This window comes from Salmo salar, chromosome 15, assembly GCF_965601325.2.
Source record: "Salmo salar chromosome 15, fSalSal1, whole genome shotgun sequence".
Lineage (NCBI taxonomy): Eukaryota > Metazoa > Chordata > Actinopteri > Salmoniformes > Salmonidae > Salmo > Salmo salar.
The window spans coordinates 62249011-62268596 of NC_138305.1; the positions used below are offsets into that span (position 1 = coordinate 62249011).

A 19586-nucleotide genomic window follows, 5' to 3' on the forward strand; every position below is an offset into this window, starting at 1 on the left:
ATGTTTTTTGGGGATCAAGTTTAAGGACCTCCTTTAGCACCTCAGACTCAGTGACTGCTTGCAGGGAGAAACTTTGTAGTGGGGCAGGGGAAAAAGAGGGAGGAGCATCGGGGCTGGTCGCATTAGAAGGGGTGGGAGATTAGGAAATGTTGGACGGGCAAGGAGGCATAGCAGAGTCAAATAGGAGTGCTCCTTGTCAGTAACAACCACATCAGCAATACAGCCTTCCCTGTAGCTCAGTTGGTAGAGCATGGTGTTTACAACGCCAGGGTTGTGGGTTTGATTCCCATGGGGGGCCAGTACAAAAAAAAAAAAAAAAAATGTATGGCCTCCTGCGGGGACGGGGGCTGGGAGTTGCTCTGGATAAGAGCATCTGCTAAATGACTAAAATGTCATGTAAATCATCAACATTAAGTACATGGGCAGCTGTGAAGAGGAGGATTTATTCCCCAGGTCTTTAACCGTTTTCCATAACTTCTTTGGGTTAGACCCACAGAGAGAGAACTGCTCCTTAAAGTAACTAACTTTGGCCGGTCTGTCACGTGTGCTCCCTCTCCGACCTCTAGGTCACCAGGCTGCTCGTTCCGGCGCGCACCTGTCACCATTGTTATGCGCACCTGCGCGTCATCAGAATCACCTGGACTCCATCACTTCCCTGATTACCCTATATATGTCACTCCCTGTGGTTCCTTCCCCAGGCGCCATTGTTTCTGTTTCAGTTTCATGTCTGTGTGCTGTTAGTGTTTCTTGTTTTGTATTATGTTCTGTTTATTTTATTAAAACACTCACTCCCTGAACTTGCTTCCCGACTCTCAGAGCACATCGTTACACTTCCGGATAGCCTAAATGCACTTATTTCTCATTTGCCTGAACGAGAGCCAGTCAGCTTCAGTATGCGTGTGCCAAGCCTTTCGCCAATTAGAATTCTTGGAATTCATGAGGTGGAGTAACTCTGAAAGATCACGGTCAAACTAGGGGCTGAACCTGTTTTTAATTCTCATTTTCTTTATGGGGCGTGTTTGTTACAATACCACTGACAATATCAAAAAAGAAGGTCCAAGCATCTTCGAAAGAGTGGACCAAGCTGATTCTATACCAGTTTACAGAGGCAAAGTTATGAAGGAAGGCTTGCTCACTAAGGTCATTACAGAGAACACCAGACTGATACCTATCAGGATAATATGTGAGGAAAACATCAAGGAGAGTAGCCTTTTCTGGGTGTTTGGAGTCATACCTTGTTGTTGGATTGGTAATAATCTGAGAACGATTTAGGGAGTCCCATTGCTTTAGAACTTGGTCAAGTGATTTAAGCATGTCCCAGTTTAAGTCACCTAGCAGGACAAATTCAGACTTAGTGTAAGGGGCCAGGACAGAGTTTAGGGCAGGTAGGGTACAGGCCGGTGCTGATGGTGGACGATAACACCCAGCTACAGTTAACAGCTATTTGAGTGTGTGTTTTTGTGTGTAGACAGAAGAGAAGAACTTTGATTTATACACAACCTGTTTTATTAAATAAAATGGAGGTGATTTATCTGGGGCCATTTACTATGCTTTCGGGAGGGCTAGATGGCATTTTATCCCTGTTAGAGCTACAGTAGGCTAGAGCCAGGGGGTGAGGGGAGAAGTTTTACTGCATGTCTGTAGAGATGATGGCAGTGTGGCACTTTGGATTTCAAGTTACAAACAAAAGGATGCTTCTTCGTTCAGGCATATAAAACTTAGACTTTCTAATATAAAAGATGGAAAATGAAAATGTTCCTTATAATTCCTCTAATTCTAATAACTTATAAGTGCAATAAATTAAGGCTATTGTGTGTAGTAAATTCAAGATATCATGTGAGTAAGTGCGAGCAAGTGCGGTCAAACCAAGTCTCCTCGTAGGCCCAACTTCCTCCATCAAATTACCTTTCCTCCTCCCGTAGCCACCGCACAGGCTGCAAGGGGGGTATTCATCGCCAATAATGGCTTCACACTAATAATTAAACTAATAATGCTCTGGTTATTGTATACAAATTGGTTATTTGGCTCTAACATTCCGGGCCATAATTGTAAAATGCACAAAATGCATAATCAATTACCTAAAATATTTAAAGTAGAGCCCATAACAACAAAAACTATACTGCATCAGAGCCTAATCGTAATTCATAATTGTCTAAGGTCCTATGTCGACCTAGATGTATGGTTGTATGTTGGTGCATGTCGGTGAAAAATCCATAGTTCATGAGCTCGACATTTTGGGTTGCATGTTACTTAAAGATGGAGGTTGGAGCTCAACATCAGGCTTTTTTCATAGGCTTAGTCTGCCTCAATTAGCAGACAGAGCTTGGTGGTGGGCCTGGCTAAAATGATAGTCTTTCTCTTAACTAAGACGCTCCAGACTAGGCCTTTAGTCCTTGGCAGGGCCTTCACCACATGCCCCATTAACCATGAGTTTCTTGGAGCTGTCTCATCCATGATGATGACCAGGTCTCCAGGAGTGAAATTTCTCCTAAGGTTATTCCACATGCTCCTTTCCTGCATCAATGGGAGATATTCCCTAACCCACCTCTTCCAGAAGAAGTCAGCAATGTACCGCACTTGCCTCCACCTTGTCCTGGAGTACAGGTCTCCTCTCTGGAATAGCCCGGGGGACTTGACGGGTTTTTTGACGGGCCCTCTGTAGAAGCAAGTGGTTAGGATTGAGAGGCTCAAGGTTGTTGGGGTCGTTGGTCACCATTGTTAATGGCCTGTCATTTATGATTGTCTCGACCTCGCACAGAGCTGTTTGCAACGCCTCGTCATCCGGTGCTTGAGGCAAATCCAAACTTATCAAGGAGAATAAATGTCAGTTGGCCGGAGCGATGTGGATGGGTAGACAAGGTAAGCTCAGGCTGCTAGCAGCCCCAAACCATCCCCGCCATCATCACCAAATAGCCATCTGTTGCCCCATAACCCATGATATGCAGGAGTCATAAAAGGGGTTGTATTTTACAAAAAGTATTTATATTTCCTCTCTCTGGCTGAGCAGCATATAGTGTCTAATTAACATGTCTGGGCTGAAAATTGCTCTGGTCTCCCGCAACACAAATTTGGTCTGATAATAAAATGACAGAATAAACAAACTCAGCCGCTCGCCAAGTGCTTGTAGAGACAGGAGAACAAACATAAGAGATGATGAACAAGACCAGAAGACCAGCTATATAAAAACATAAACCACTAAGTGTTAAGGCTTATTTCTGCTTCCTCATTTCATTTTCCTCTCCTCACAAAATGCATGTCATGTCAGGTTGCCTAGCTGTATGATAATTGGTTAATGGCTGGTTTTGGGAATTGAGGTGTTATGGAAAATAAATAGGCTAACTGTGCGTTGACTGTTTTGTGTTTCTGGAGCATGGCGCTTTGTTGAAAAATATTCCACCTCTGGAATTTCCATAGAGATTCAACTGTCTCATTTTGGAATTTTAAACGACTGTTGGCAACTGCTGGCATTTCCTTGGCAACTGTGTGGAAGATACAGTAGATATCTATGGAGAATACTGTAGGTTAATAAATATTATAATACAGTACATAATAATATAATAATAATATATGCCATTAAGCAGACGCTTTTATCCAAAACTACTTGCATGTATACACATTTTACGTACAGGTGGTCCCGGGAATTGAACATACTATCCTGGCATTGCAAGCGCCATGCTCCGATTGAACTACAGAGGATCACGTTTAAAAAGTGCTCAGCCAACGAAATTATCACAACGTGTGTCCATTTAGCAATTTCCTGAATTCTGCCCCCTAGTTACCGGTCCATGATATTTTATTTTATGTGACAAATACAATTCGATTTGATTTGATTATACAATTTGGTCAAATTTCCTTATCATTTGTAACTACCTGAATTTTATTCAATCAAATAGCTACCCTGACCTCCACCATAATGCAGTCTCTCTCTCTGTTAGCTCCATGTCTGTGTGGTTAGGAAGTGGAAGTTAAACAGTGAGATGCCCCCATTGTTTGACTGCAGGCTGATGGAGCTACATGTCCTTTCACTAGTGCTGTGTTTTGGTGCTCTCCGTTTCCGTCAATTCACAATCACAGCTACGGTGAGAGGAGAGGGACAAACAAAGACCAGGGAGAGGTGTGTCAAGAACAATCAGGTATACAGCTGGGAGCAGATCAAGTAGGTTCTGATTTCCAATGTGTAGATAAATAACTATAATTAGGTACAGCAGGTTTCAGGAAAGGTAAATTTGCTTATAATTTAATAGTATGAGGGTGTAACCAGTAACCCAATAAAGGCACTATGGTGGGCAGTCTCTGTATGTCTCTGAGTCCTATTTGAACATTCACTGCCTGTTCTTGCGTGCTTGCCAAGTAGAACTACTGAGAGTTTTGCTCAAAGTGTTCCTGCTTTGTTGTTGACACGTTGAGTGCAAGAGTCATTTTGGAGCCGGTTTCTGTGAAGTGGAAAATAGACGAGGGCAGTTCATGTTGACTCTTTAGGTAGTGTGGCCACTTGGTCGTCATGGACACCCTCGACTTGTGAGTGTATGTCATGCCAAGGCAGATGATGGTGCCACATAGGCAAACTGCTGTGGTAGTTGACGCCTTTAACATTTTCACGTGTGAGTTCCAAATATCTCTAACGGTCAGCCCAGAGTGAGTTTTTTTTATCAGAATGCACTCACTGTTCCAAAATGTGAATATTACGCAACAGGACAGTTAACCTGCCCTGCCCTCAAACCAAGGCATACTGCCTGCTAATTATCTATAGGCTATGTTTCAACTTGTCAATTTCAAATATTTTTGTAACAAGTTTAATTTTCTAATAACAGTTTGAATTTAGGTGTATTCCACCTCTGCATTCATTCACATAGTAGTAGCCCATTTCACTGTTGCAGACAATTCATGTTTGAGGCTTCACTGAGCCCGGACAAACTTCTCTCTTCGACAAGAGCCCAAGCACTTCCCCAGTGTTTCCCTAGATCAAGTATGCAGACATTTGCAAATCTACAGTCAGAACAGAACAAACATTTTCCCCCTGTCACATTTTCTGGCTGGTGCCCCCATTGCCTTCATTGTTGTTTTCCTTGCTAATAATAACTTTGGACATGTGTACATTCCTATCAAAGTATGTATGGAGCATAATGCATTTACTGTTTTATTCACGTTTTCAAGTTCTGGTGACAAATCATGCATTCCAGTTCTTGTAAAGAACACATATAATGTGTGTAAAATACTTTTTGGAAGGTTGTACTGATTATGTTGAGCTAATGCTGAGCTAAATACCAGCTATGTCTGGCACCATGTTTGCTGACATCATACAATGCGTTCTGGTTGACACATAAATGTCTGTCAGACCAAAGATGTTACAACTAAATGAGGTGAAGGGATGGTTTCACCTAAATCTGGCAACCCTGTTTAGCTTTCACGCTATGGTTAGGCTAGGCAGTAGGCTTCTATTTGGCTGGTGATCTGTGAGGTGATAACATTTCATTTGCTTTGTGATTTGTCAAAAACTGTAAACGACTTGTCAAGTAATTTTCTCTGGTTCTTGTATACACTGTAACAAGTACATCGAAGATTTGCAATATGCAGAAAAGTAGCCAAACTATGTTCATATTTTTCAGGCAATGGACACAGCCATCTTTGATTTTGACTTTGTTTATATGTGTTTTATAGTGAATGGCAGTCTGGGATTAGGAAGTTTTCGCTTGTCAAACATAAACAAACATGGCTGCCATCATAAAGATTTTGGCTGCTGTTAGCTTAGCTTTTCTACACAATATTACATTTATCCCAATATTACAGTGCTTACCAGAGATGTAGTACATTGGAAGTCTAGCTGTTAGGTCACTAACTTATGTTTAGTTTTTTGTCAGCGCAACCTATTATTTAGACTGGTTTATGCAATGAGTTTGGCTGTAAATGTGTTCTGTGTGATGCTTGGATGGTGAAGTTCGCATTTATCTTTTACAATAAAATATTAAATTGAGGAATAAAGTTGTGAAGACCTTTATTTCCCATCAGTACAACATTTTGTTTAGGTACTTTTCAGACAAGAATGCTGTTTAGACGAGTTTGTTGCATCATACGTTCCGTTGCTACTCTTCCAATCACATATTTACGATTGTACCCTGCAGGGACCCCTCAACAATGATCACAAATATGTGATTGCACGCGTCAAAGTGTTAAAGTTGTTCAATAGGCCCAGGGGATATCAGGAAATTGCATCAGTTAATATGTCAAAAAATAAAAATAATTGGCACAACACCACATGGCTGTTTTATAATGGGATATCTGTATCTCTTTTCCTTTCTCTCTCTTTCTTTCTCACACTCTCTCTTTCTCACACTCTCTCTTTCTCTCTCTTACTCATGCACATACACACGCACACTAAAATCCCAAATGAACCAACACCTATGGTAATGAATAGCTATCTGCGAGGCTAAACTGCACCCCTGGAGTAATGAGTGTGTTATGAAGGACTGAGTGTGAGTCTCAGTGTGAAATCTTTCTTCCCCCATGGGCTAATGCCTACCTCCCAGTGGGATGGACTGTAAAGAGCCATTATGCTTACCTAGGCACTAAAACACACAGGAAGAGAGAGGATGAACACACTGGGCTTTAGATCCAAAGTGCTGCTATTCAAGGAGTGGGGCATTACATTTCAAACAGCACCATAGATTCTCTCTCTCTTTCCGTTATATATAAAGACACTTAGCTCCCATTCACTCTCAGTACCTAAAGTCCTGACCCAATGAACAAGGTACAGTATGCCGTGAGTGCCAAAACCGGTGCTTGGTTTCGAACATATAGGTTTTATACTGTAGATTTTTCCCAGGTTTTAAGTACAGTATCATGGTAGATACTCATGGCTGCATGGCATCATCTTTTGTAATCTTTAACCTTTGTGGATTAGCCCTGATGCTTAGAGTGGTTGGTTTCTCATGTCTCATGTCCATAGCCTTCTGTACAGTCATCGTCTGGTCTTCTAGCTGTGTGTGTCAGATACTGGGAGAGGAGCCTCCTAGAACAATGTTGGAAGGACCGATGCTGGGGATGAGAAGCAGGTACGAGGAGTCAAACATTTAATAGGAACAGACCTGTAACAGGACAGAAACAGCGTCAGCACACAGGTATACAAGGACATATGAACATTAATGCAGAAGCCGGGAACAGAAATAGGGTAGGTAATGACAGAGGTGATTGAGTCCAGGTGAGGGGGGGAGGCAGGTGTGCGTAATGATGATGGCAGGAGTGCGCAATGCTGGGGAGCCTGGCGCCCTGGAGCGCCAGGGGGGAAGTGCGGGAGCAGGCATGACAAATGGGAAGGTTCTGGGAATGCAATTATGGCCTACTGTACTGTAGTCTGAGTGATAATTTGGGAAGGAATTCTAATAAAAAAATTTTAGGGAGAGATAGAGAGAGATTGAAAGACACACATACAGCCAGAGAAAGAATTCATAGTTCTCCAGACGGAAATGCTTGTTATAGGCAAGTCACAGATTTGAAATGAAAACGATTAAACTGTCTCCTTCTCTGTATTCAACACTTGTATACTACCACTTATACCCCTCATATCCCCCTCTGTGCAAGACAGCTGTATCCATGACAACAAACAAACAGACACATGCACGTGCAAACACACACATACGCACACACACACAAACTCATTGACACCCTCATACATAGATGAATTGATCTTGGACAAACACACCAATCAAAGTAAATGAGATTGGCACAAACACACACACACAGCTCTTCTCCAGCCTGCCTCTTAGGGGGGTACATGTGGGTATGAAGATCTTCAGTCGTCTTTCTCCCACTCCTCCTGCTGCTTGGCCGCTTACCACACGAAGCCTAGCCCCCTGTCACTCAAGGAAACAGCAGTGTTGTTCGACCACGCAGTTTCTTCTTCTGCAGTCTGCATGGTCAGATACACTACCGTTCAAAAGTCTGGGGTCACTCAGAAATGTCCATGTTTTTGAAAGAAAATCTAATTTTACATCCATTAAAATAACATCAAATTGATCAGAAATACAGTGTAGACATGTTAATGATGTAAATGACTATTGTAGCTGGAAAAGGCTGATTTTAAATGGAATACAGTGCCTTGCAAAAGTATTCATCCCCTTAGAGTTTTTCTTATTTTGGTGCATTACAACATGTAATTTAAATTGATTTTTATTTGGATAATACACATGCACAAAATAGTCCAAATTGGTGAAGTGAAATGAAAAACAATTGAATAAATAAAAAACGGAAAAGTGGTTGAAGCCCCTAAATAAGATCTGGTGCAACCAATTACCTTCAGAAGTCAAATTATTAGCTAAATAAAGTCCACCTGTGTGCAATCCAAGTGTCACATGATCTGTCACATGATCTCAGTATATGATGATGTCAGTTTACCTGTATACATAATCTCAGTATAGCTGTTCTAAAAAGCCCCAGAGTCTGCAACACCACTAAGCAAGGGGCACCAGGAAGACCAAGGAGCTCTCCAAACAGGTCAGGGACAAAGTTGTGGAGAAGTACAGATCAGTGTTGGGTTATAAAAGTCCCCAGTTATGCACCGGGGTCTCCCACTCCTCTTTCTATTCTGGTTTGAGCCAGTTTGCGCTGTTCTGTGAAGGGAGTAGTACACAGCGTTGTACGAGATCTTCAGTTTCTTGGCAATTTCTCGCATGGAATAGCCTTCATTTCTCAAAACAAGCGAATAGACTGACGAGTTTCAGAAGAAAGTTATTTGTTTCTGACCATTTTGAGCCTGTAATCGAATCCACAAATGCTGATGCTCCAGATACTCAACTAGTCTAAAGAAGGCCAGTTGTATTGCTTCTTAAATCAGCACCCAGTTTTCAGCTGTGCTAACATAATTGCAAAAGGGTTTTCTAATGATCAATTAGTCTTTTAAAATTATAAACTTGGATTAGCTAACACAACATGCCATTGGAACACAGGAGTGATGGTTGCTGATAATGTGCATCTGTGCGCCTACAGTATGTAGATATTCCATAAAAATCTGCCATTTCCAGCTACAATAGTCCTTTACAACACTAACAATGTCTACACTACATTTACGATCAATTTGATGTTATTTTAATGGACAAAAAATGTGCTTTTCTTTCAAAAACAAGGACATTTCTAAGTGACCCCAAACTTTTGAACGGTAGTGTATGTGGGAACTCCTTCAAGACTGTTGGAAAATCATTCAAGGTTGAGAGATTGCCAACAGTGTGCAATGATGTCATCAAGGCAAAGGGTGGATATTTGAAGAATCTCAAATATAAAATATATTTTCATTAATTTAACACTTTTTTGGTTACTACATGATTCCATGTGTTATTTCATAGTGTTGATGTCTGCACTATTATTCAACAATTTATAAAATAGTAAAAATAAAGAAAAACCCGGGAATGAGTAGGTGATCTAAAACTTTTGACCGGTAGTGTATGTGGATGACTCAACATTATACAATTCAGCTACTACAGCAACTGAAATGACTGCAACACTTAAGAAAGAGCTGCAGTTAGTTTCGGAATGGGTAACAAGGAATAAATTAGTCCTAAATATTTCCAAAACTAAAAGCATTGTATTTGGGACACATTATTCACTAAACCCTAAACCTCATCTACATCTCGTAATGAATAATGTGGAAATAAAGCAAGTTGAGGTGACTAAACTGCTTGGACTAACCCTGGATGGTAAACTGTCATGGTCAAAACATATTGATACAACAGTAGCTAAAATGGGGAGAAGTCTGTCCTTGATAAAGCGCTGCTCTGCTTTCTTAACAACACTATCAACAAGGCAAGTCCTACAGGCCCAAGTTTTGTCACACCTATACTCCTGGTCACTAGTGTGGTCAGGTGCCACAAAGAGGGACTTAGGAAAATTGCAGTTGACACCAAACAGGGCAGCAAGGCTGGCCCTTAAAAGTACACGGAGAGCTAACATTAATGACATGCATGTCAATCTCTCATGGCTCAAAGTGGAAGAGAGATTGACATCATCACTACTTTTTTGTATGAGGTGTTGGCAAGCTGAATGTACCGAGCTGTCTGTTTAAAATACTTGCACACACCTCGTACACCCATGCATACCCCACAAGGCATGCCACCAGAGGTCTCTTCAAAGTCCAGAACGGACTCTGGGAGGCACACAGTACTACATAGAGCCATGACTACATGGAACTCTATTCCACATCAGGTAGCTGATGAAAGCAGTAAAATCAGATAAAAAAACTGGTAAAAATACACCTTATGGAACAATGGGGACTGTGAAGAGACACACACAAAGGTATAGACACATGCATACGCATGCATTGTGATATTGTTGTATGGTGGTATCAAACATTTTGTATTGTAGATATGTAGTAGTGTTATAATGTTATATGTTGTACTGTTTTATCTGTTGTTTTATATGTAATGCAAGTGCTTTAATATGTTTGGACCCCAGGAAGAGTAGCTGCTGCCTTGGCTACTTTGAAGAATCTCAAATATAAATATATTTTGATTTGTTTAACACATGTTTGGTTACTACATGATTTCATATGTGTTATTTCATAGGTTTGATGTCTTCACTATTATTTTACAATTTAGAAAATAGTAAAAAATAAAGAAAAACCCTGGAATGAGTAGCCAATGTCCAAACTTTGACTGGTACTGTATGTGGCAGGGACTCCAGACAATCAGGGATTATGAAGGGAAAACCAGCCACATCCCAGACACCTATGCCTTTCTCCCGGACAAGGTAAACACCTTCTTTGCCCACTTTGAGGAAAACACAGTGCCGCCGACGCAGGCCACCACCGTTAACGAGGACTGTGAGCTCTCATTCTCTGTGGCCAACGCGAGTAGGACATTTAAGTGTGTTAACCCTCACAAGGCTGCTGGGCCAAGACTGCATCCCAATCTGCATCCCCAGAGCATTTGCTGACCAGCTGGCTGAAGTGTTTATGGACATATTCAATCTCACCCTATCCCAGTCTGTTGTCCCTACTTGCTTCAAGATGTCCACCATTGTTCCTGTACCCAAAGTGAAGGTAACTGAACTAAACAACTATCGTCCCATAGCACTCACTTCTGTCATCATAAAGTGCTTTGAGAGGCTAGTTAAGGATCCTATCATCTTCACTTTACCCAACCCCCTAGACCCACTACAATTTGCATACCGCCCCAACAGATCCACGGATTATGCAATCACCATCGCACTGCACACTGCCATGGACAAGAGGAATACCTACACTCTTGAAAGAAAGGAGCTATCCAAAATCTAAAAGGGTTCTCGGCTGGAGCAGGAGTAAACGTGACAGTACCCCCTCCCTGACGCGCGGCTCCAGCCGCCGGATGACGCCGACCAGAGGGACGGTCCCAAGGACCAGAAGCGTGATTCATCACTCCAGAGAACGAGCTTCCACTGCTCCGGAGTCCAATGGCTGTGAGCTTCACACCACTCCAGCCGACGCTTGGCATGGCGCATGGTGATCTTAGGCTTGTGGGCGGCTGCACGGCCATGGAAACCCATTTCATGAAGCTCCTGACGAATAGTTCTTGTGCTGACGTTGTTTCCAGAAGCAGTTTGGAACTCGGTAGTGAGTGTTGAAACTGAAGACAGACTATTTTTACATGCTACTCGCGTCAGCACTCAGCGGTCCCGTTCTATGAGCTTGTGTGACCTACCACTTTGCGGCTGAGCCATTGTTGCTCCAAGATGTTTCCACTTTACAATAAAAGCATTTACAGTGCCTTGCAAAAGTATAAATCCCTCTTGGCATTTTTCCTGTTTTAATGCATTACAACCTGTAATTTAAATACATTTTTATTTGGATTTCATGTAATGGACTTACACAAAAGTGGTGTGTGCATATGTATTCACCCCCTTTGCTATGAAGCCCCTAAATAAGATCTGGTGCAACCAATTACCTTCAGAAGTCACATAATTAGTTAAATAAAGTCCACCTGTGTGCAATTTAAGTGTCACATGATCTGTCACATGATCTCAGTATATATACACCTGTTCTGAAAGGCCCCAGAGTCTGCAACACCACTAAGCAAGGAGCACCACCAACCGAGTTCTCCAAACAGGTCAGGGACAAAGTTGTGGAGAAGTACAGATCAGTGTTAGGTTATAAAAAAATATCCAAAACTTTGAACATCCCAAAGAGCACCATTAAATCCATTATTAAAAAATGGAAAGACTATGGCTCCACAACAAACCTGCCAAGATATGGCCGCCCACCAAAACTCATGGACCAGGCAAGGAGGGCATTAATCAGAGAGGCAACAAAGAGACCAAAGATAACCCTGAAGGAGCTGCAAAGCTCCTCAGCGGAGATTGGAGTATCTGTCCATAGGACCACTTTAAGCCGTACACTCCACAGAGCTGGGCTTTACGGAAGAGGGGCCAGAAAAAAGCCATTGCTTAAAGACAAAAATAAGCAAACACGTTTGGTGTTTGCCAAAAGGCATGTTGGAGACTCCCCAAACATATGGAAGAAGGTACTCTAGTCAGATGAGACTAAAATGTAGCTTTTTGATCATCAAGAAAAACGCTATGTCTGGCGCAAACCCAACACCTCTCATCACCCCGAGAACACCATCTTCACAGTGAAGCATGGTGGTGGCAGAAATTGGTCAGAATTGAAGGAATGATGGATGGCGCTAAATACAGGGAAATTCTTGAGGAAAACCTGTTTCAGTCTTCCAGAGATTTGAGACTGGGATGGAGGTTCACCTTCCAGCAGGACAATGACCCTAAGCATACTGCTAAAGCAACACTCGAGTGGTTTAACCTCTATGGGCTAGGTGGGACGCAGGCGTCCCCCCCGTGGTGCACTCCATCAACAGCAGGTGCATTTCAAGAGCGGCAAATTTGAATCCAAATAAATGTCAAAATTCAAATTTTTCAAACATACAACTATTTTACACCCTTTGAAAGATAAACATCTCCTTAATCTAACCACGTTTTACGATTTCAAAAAGGTTTTACGGCGAAAGCATAAATTTAGAGTATGTTAGGACAGTACATTTACAAGAGTTGTGTGTAATGTTTTGTCAATTCAAAGACAGGGTCACCAAAACCATAAAACCAGCTAAAATGATGCACTAACCTTTTACAATCTCCATCAGATGACACTCCTAGGACATTATGTTAGACAATGCATGCATTTTTAGTTCTATCAAGTTCATATTTATATCCAAAAACAGCGTTTTACTATGGCATTGATGTTGAGGAAATCGTTTCCCTCCAATAACCGGCAGTCAAGTCAGCATCACAAATTAAATAATTAAAATTAGAAAACATTGGTAAAATATTCTATTGTCATTTAAAGAATTATAGATTTACATCTCTTGAACGCAATCAACTTGCCAGATTTAAAAATAACCTTACTGGGAAATCACACTTTGCAATAATCTGAGCACTGCGCCCAGAAAAATACGCGTTGCGATACAGACTAGTCGTCATGTTGGGGAGATCTAAAATCGAAAATACTATGTAAATAATCCATTACCTTTGATTCTCTTCATCAGATGTCACTTCCAGGTATCACAGGTCCATAACGAATGTAGTTTTGTTCAAAAAAGCTCATCATTTATGTCCAAAAATCTCCGTCTTGTTAGCACATGATCTAAGCCCGCCGGACTTCACTTCATGAACGAGGGGAAAAAATATATTTACGTTCGTTCAAACATGTCAAACGTTGTATAGCATAAATCATTAGTGCCTTTTTTAACCAGAACATGAATAATATTCAAGGTGGACGAATGCATACTCTTTTATAACGTATTGGAACGAGGGTACCCAACATGAACTCGCGCGCCAGGTGTCTAATGGGCCATCATCGTTCCATGGCTCTTGTTCGGTCAGATCTCCCTCCAGAAGACTCAAAACACTTTGTAAAGGCTGGTGACATCTAGTGGAAGCAATAGGAAGTGCCAAAATATTCCTCAGCCCCTGTGTATTTCAATGGCATAGGTTTAAAGGTAATACAACACATCAGGTATCCACTTCCTGTCAGAAAATGTCTCAGGGTTTTGCCTGCCAAATGAGTTCTGTTATACTCACAGACACCATTCAAACAGTTTTATAAACTTTAGAGTGTTTTCTATCCATATATAATAAGTATATGCATATTCTAGTTACTGGGTAGGATTAGTAACCAGATTAAATCGGGTACATTTTTTTTATCCAGCCGTGCAAATACTGCCCCCTAGCCCTAACAGGTTAAGAGGAAACATTTACATGTCTTGGAATGGCCTAGTCAAAGCCCAGACCTCAATCCAATTGAGAATATGTTGTATGACTTAAAGATTGCTGTACAGCAGTGGAACCCATCCAACTTGAAGGAGCTGGAGCAGTTTTAGAATGGTGAAAAATCCCTGTGCTAGATGTGCCAAGCTTATAGCGACATACCCCAAGAGACTTACAGCTGTAATTGCTGCAAAAGGTTGCTCTACAAAGTATTGCCTTTGGGGGGTGAATAGTTATGCATGCTCAAGCTTTCTGTTTTTGTGTTATTTCTTGTTTGTTTCACAATAAAAAATATTTTGCATCTTCAAAGTGGTTGGTATGTTGTCTAAATCAAATGATACAAATCCCCCAAAAATCTATTTTAATACCAGGTTGTAAGGCAACAAAATCGGAAAAATGCCAAGGGGGAGTTGACCGGGAACAGTGACCGAGTTGGCCACTATTCAGTTGACCGGGTCAGCTCTAGCAGGGCAGATGTTTGATGAACTGACTTGTTGAAAAGGTGGCATCCTATGACGGTGTCACGTTGAAAGTCACTGAGTTCTTCAGTAAGGTCATTCTACTGCAAGCGTCTGTCTATGGAGATTGCATTGCTGTGTGCTCGATTTTGTACATCTGTCAACAATGGGTGTGGCTGAAATACTTTTATATATATAGTATATAGATCACTAATACAGTCTTAATAATGTATCCATGGAGCTAAAATCCTCTGTTGACACAGAAATGTAAAGTTGTGTATAGCCTGCATAGCAGTGACAAATCAATGCTTTCTGATAACGCTGCCAAGGGGTAACATACAGTATTTTCCCTGGTTGACACAGCCATGCTCAGGAAAGTGATATCACAACTTAAGCCTTCTACTGGTCTTCTTGATCCTACCCCCACCACCTTTTTCAAAACAGTTTTTAATTAAATTTCAGAAGAAGTGCAAGCTATTGTTAATCACAGGCACTTTACCCACTGAACTACGATACTGAAGAAAAGTCATCTAGAATCTTCTGCTCTTAGCAATTTTCGGCCATTCTCCAACCTTCCATTCTTAAGCAAAATTCTAGAGAAATTGGTTTTCAAACACCTAAAATATTTTTTAAGTGCCAAACAATGTTCCCTCTAAACTGCGTGCGTGCACGACCACACACCTCCTCCAGGATTGCTGCGCAGATGAAAAGCCAGGCTGTGCAGACACAAGAGTTTGAACATCAATGAGTTCTCCCCTTCAGTTTGCACTAGATCAGTGGTTCCCAAACTTTTTATAGTCTCGTACCCCTCGTAACATTCAACCTCCAGCTTTGTACCCCCTCTAGCACCAGGGTCAGCATACTCTCAAATGTAGTTTTTTTGCCATCATTGTAAGCCTGCCACACACACCTCAAACGATACATTTATTAAACATAAGAATGAGTGTGAGTTTTTGTCACAACCCGGCTTATAGGACCAGGGCACAAATAAAAATATAATAATAATCAATAATTTTGCTCTTTATTTAACCATCAAAAACGTATTTGTTCATCGAAAATTGTGAATAACTCACCACAGGGTAATGAGAAGGGTGTGCTCGAAAGGATGCACATAACTCTGCAATGTTGGGTTGTATTAGATACTCTGCAATGTTGGGTTGTATTAAATAATTTTCCACACACAGTCTGTGCCTGTATTTAGCTTTCATGCTAGTGAGGGCTGAGAATCCACTCTCACATTGGTATGTGGTTGCAAAGGGCATCAGTGTCTTAACAGCGCAATTTGCCAAGGCAGGATACTCTGAGTGCAGCCCAATCCAGAAATCTGGCAGTGGCTTCTGATTAAATTGAATTTTCACAGAACCGCTTGTTGCAATTTTGATGAGGCTCTCTTGTTCAGATATCGGTAAGTGGACTGGAGGCAAGGCATGAAAGGGATAACGAATCCAGTTGTTTGTGTCATCCGTTTCAGGAAAGTATCTGCGTAATTGCACACCCAACTCACTCAGGGGCTTCGATATATCACATTTGACATTGTCTATAAGCTTGAGTTCATTTGCACACAAAAAATCATACAATGATGGAAAGACCTGTGCGTTGTCCTTGTTAATGCAGACAGAGAAGAGCTCCAACTTCTTAATCATAGCCTCTTTTTTGTACCATACATTGAATATCGTTGCAGCGTCCCTGTAATCCTAGCTTCAGATCAATCAAAATACATAATCTCATCCAGATAGGCCAGTCGTGTGAGAAACTCGTCATCATGCAAGCAGTCAGACATGTGAAAATGATGGTCAGTAAAGAAACTTTAAGCTTGTCTCTCAATTCAAAAATATGTGTCAATGCCCCTTGATAACCAGCACACCTCTGTATGTTGTAAAAGTGTTACATTGTCGCTGCCCGTATCATTGCATAATGCAGAAAATACACGAGAGTTCAGGGGCCTTGATTTAACAAAGTTAACCATTTTCACTGTAGTGTCCAAAATGTCTTTCAAGCTGTCAGGCAGCAAGAGCCTCTCGGTAGATGCTGCAGTGTACCCAAGTGGTGTCGGGCGTAACTGATTGCACGCGTGTTACCGCTCCATTATGTCTCCCTGTTATGGCTTTTGCTCTATCAGTACAGATACCAACACATCTTGACCACCAAAGTCCAATTGATGTTACAAAACTGTCCAGTACTTTCAAAATATGAGGATCCTGTTGTTTTGATTTCCAGTGGTTTGCAGAAGAGAATGTCTTCCTTAATTGACCCCTCATAAACATAACGGACATATACCAGGAGCTGTGCAAGGTCCGCCAAGTCTGTTGACTCATTCAGTTGTAACGCATAGAATTCACTGTCTTGAATGCTAAGCAGTAATTGTTTCAAAACATCTCCTGCCATGTCACTGATGTGTTGTGAAACAGTGTTGTTTGATGAAGATATTGTCTGTATAGTTTTTTGGGCCTTTTCCCCCAGCATTGTCCCAGCCATATCTGCAGCAGCAGGAAGAATTAAGTCCTCCACAATAGTATGGGGCTTGCCTGTCCTAGCCACTCGGTAGCTCACCATACAAGACGCTTCTAGCCCCTTCTTATTAATGGTATCTGTTGCTTTTATACATCTTACGTCTTACTACTCAAAAGTCGTCTTAATTCTCGCTCCAAAAACTCATGGCATGTTTTGTTTCTAAATGTCTGCACAAGAGTGAAGGTTTCATCGAGTTGTGAGATAGTACTTTTGCACATATAACACAATGTGGCTGAGGAAAGGCACTACTCCCAATATAAGTGAACCCCAAATCAATGTAGTTCTGTTGTCTGTTGTCCGGTGCTTTCCCGGGTAAGGGGGCAGTAGCTCTTAGGCTGCATCAGATTCATAACTGTCAGTGTCCATGCTAGCTGGGCTAACAACAAATGTAGAATTACTGATGCTAGCATTGGATGTGTATGTGGTAGCAGAACAACTTGTGCCGTTGACAGGTGCTGGTGTAGTACTGCTGGAAGTAGCAGAACTACCAGTAGAGCTGGTGTGTGTCTCTATGGAAGCAGGCCTTACTTTTTTTAACCAACAGGCTACTCAGGTGAGAAAAAAAACTTACCCAAATGTGTAGCTTCGTTGGAAAATATTAATGGACTGTTTATAAATGTGAATCACATTTTTATTTGGCGTACCCCCGACGCATTGCTCGTACCCCTGGGGGAATCAACATTATATCAATGTAACGCCCTGGCCATAGAGAGGGGTTTTTTGTTCTTTATTTTGGTTAGGCCAGGGTGTTACATTGGGTGGGCGTTCTATGTTCTTTTTCTAGGTTTTTGTATTTCTGTGTTTTGGGCCGTGTGTGACTCCCAATCAGGCACAGCTGAAGTTTGTTGTTGTTGATTGGGAGTCACACATAAGGGGCATGTTTTTCCTTTGGGTTTTGTGGGTAATTGTTTCTGTTAGTGTTTGCACCTGACAGGACTGTTTGGCTGTCAGTTTTCTCGTTTTGTTTTGTATAGTGTTCTCTCTGCTATTAAATATTCTATGATGAACACTAACTCCGCTGCACCTTGGTCTACTCTCTCTCATGACAGCCCTTACAATCAACCCCTATTCAATGCAACAAATCAAAACAAATCAAATTTTGCAAGATTGAAGTCTGTGATATTGTTGTCGGCAGAACCAGAGCGCAACCGAGTAGAATTCTATTTGCTGGGGTAGCCCACAAGCGGTCTTTCAGTCATGTGAGAGATCAAAGCACATTTGTTGTTTTTATTTGCTAGTTCGTGAGTTATTAGCCCAGTTATAGATGAGTATAGGTCAGCAATGGGGAGGTACTGCTTCCTACAAGAGCACACCACATGCAGTCTAAATTTCAAGCTGTCTTTGAAAAGCCAGTCAGGTAAATAAAATTACTTCGCCACTATGTCCTATTTATTGCTGTAACGGTCGTCGTAAGTAATGGACCAAGGCGCAGCGGGTTGAGTGCACATTTGAATGTTTATTACAACACTGAAAAAACAAAACAAGAAAACGAACGAACGAACAGTAATGCAGGCTACACACACAGCTATGCAAAAACAACTTCCCACAAGGGACATGTGAAAACAGGGCTACCTAAGTATGACTCTCAATCAGCAACAACGATGTACAGCTGTTCCTGATTGAGAGCCATACCAGGGCAACACAAAGAAATACACAACATAGACAGATCGAGGAAATACAAAACATAGAACATAACCAAAAACCCCGGAATACTCTAAACAAACACCCCTCTACATAAACACATATCCCAACAAACCCCGAACCACATAAAACAAACACCCCCCTGCCACGTCCTGACCAAACTACAATGACAAATAACCCCTTCACTGGTCAGGACGTGACAGTACCCCCCCCCCCCCCCAAAAAAAGGTGCAGACCCCGGATGCACCTCACACATAAACACAAAAATAATTATAAAAATTGCTTATGTCTTAATTAAAGGGTTAGTGTTGTATTTTGAGACAGGCTTGACTATGCAAATACACCAATAGGCAGACAGATAGCCTACATTGTCTAATTCTCTGTATGACAATAATAATGAAATGTATTTTGTAAAGTGGTTTCTTGCATCATACAACACAATACAATGTAATTTACAAAACCTACAGTACTCCATTGGTTCTGTTGGTAGGCCTACTTTATGCTCAAAATAGCCACGATATACTATTGGCTACTGTCTAAAACTGTAAGGGTACAGCCTCAATGTTCACTGTAAACGTGCACCGGAAGTTCAGCATTCTCACAATGTACAAGTTTCCACTCACAAGACCAAACATTTGCTCACTGATCCCAAACATTTTAGGGAACTGCATTTTTGAAGAATTACAATCTGGTTTTCGTGCCCAAAACAGCACAGAGATAGCCTTAGTTAAAGCAATAAATTAT

At 41.5% G+C, this 19586-nt stretch overlaps 1 non-coding gene across 1 annotated transcript; it reads left to right on the forward strand.

Annotated features, from left to right (window-relative positions):
* Nucleotides 1-222: 222 nt before the first annotated feature.
* Nucleotides 223-298, forward strand: trnav-uac (transfer RNA valine (anticodon UAC)). Its single transcript has one exon. It is a non-coding gene; the product is annotated as a tRNA-Val (tRNA).
* Nucleotides 299-19586: the final 19288 nt, after the last annotated feature.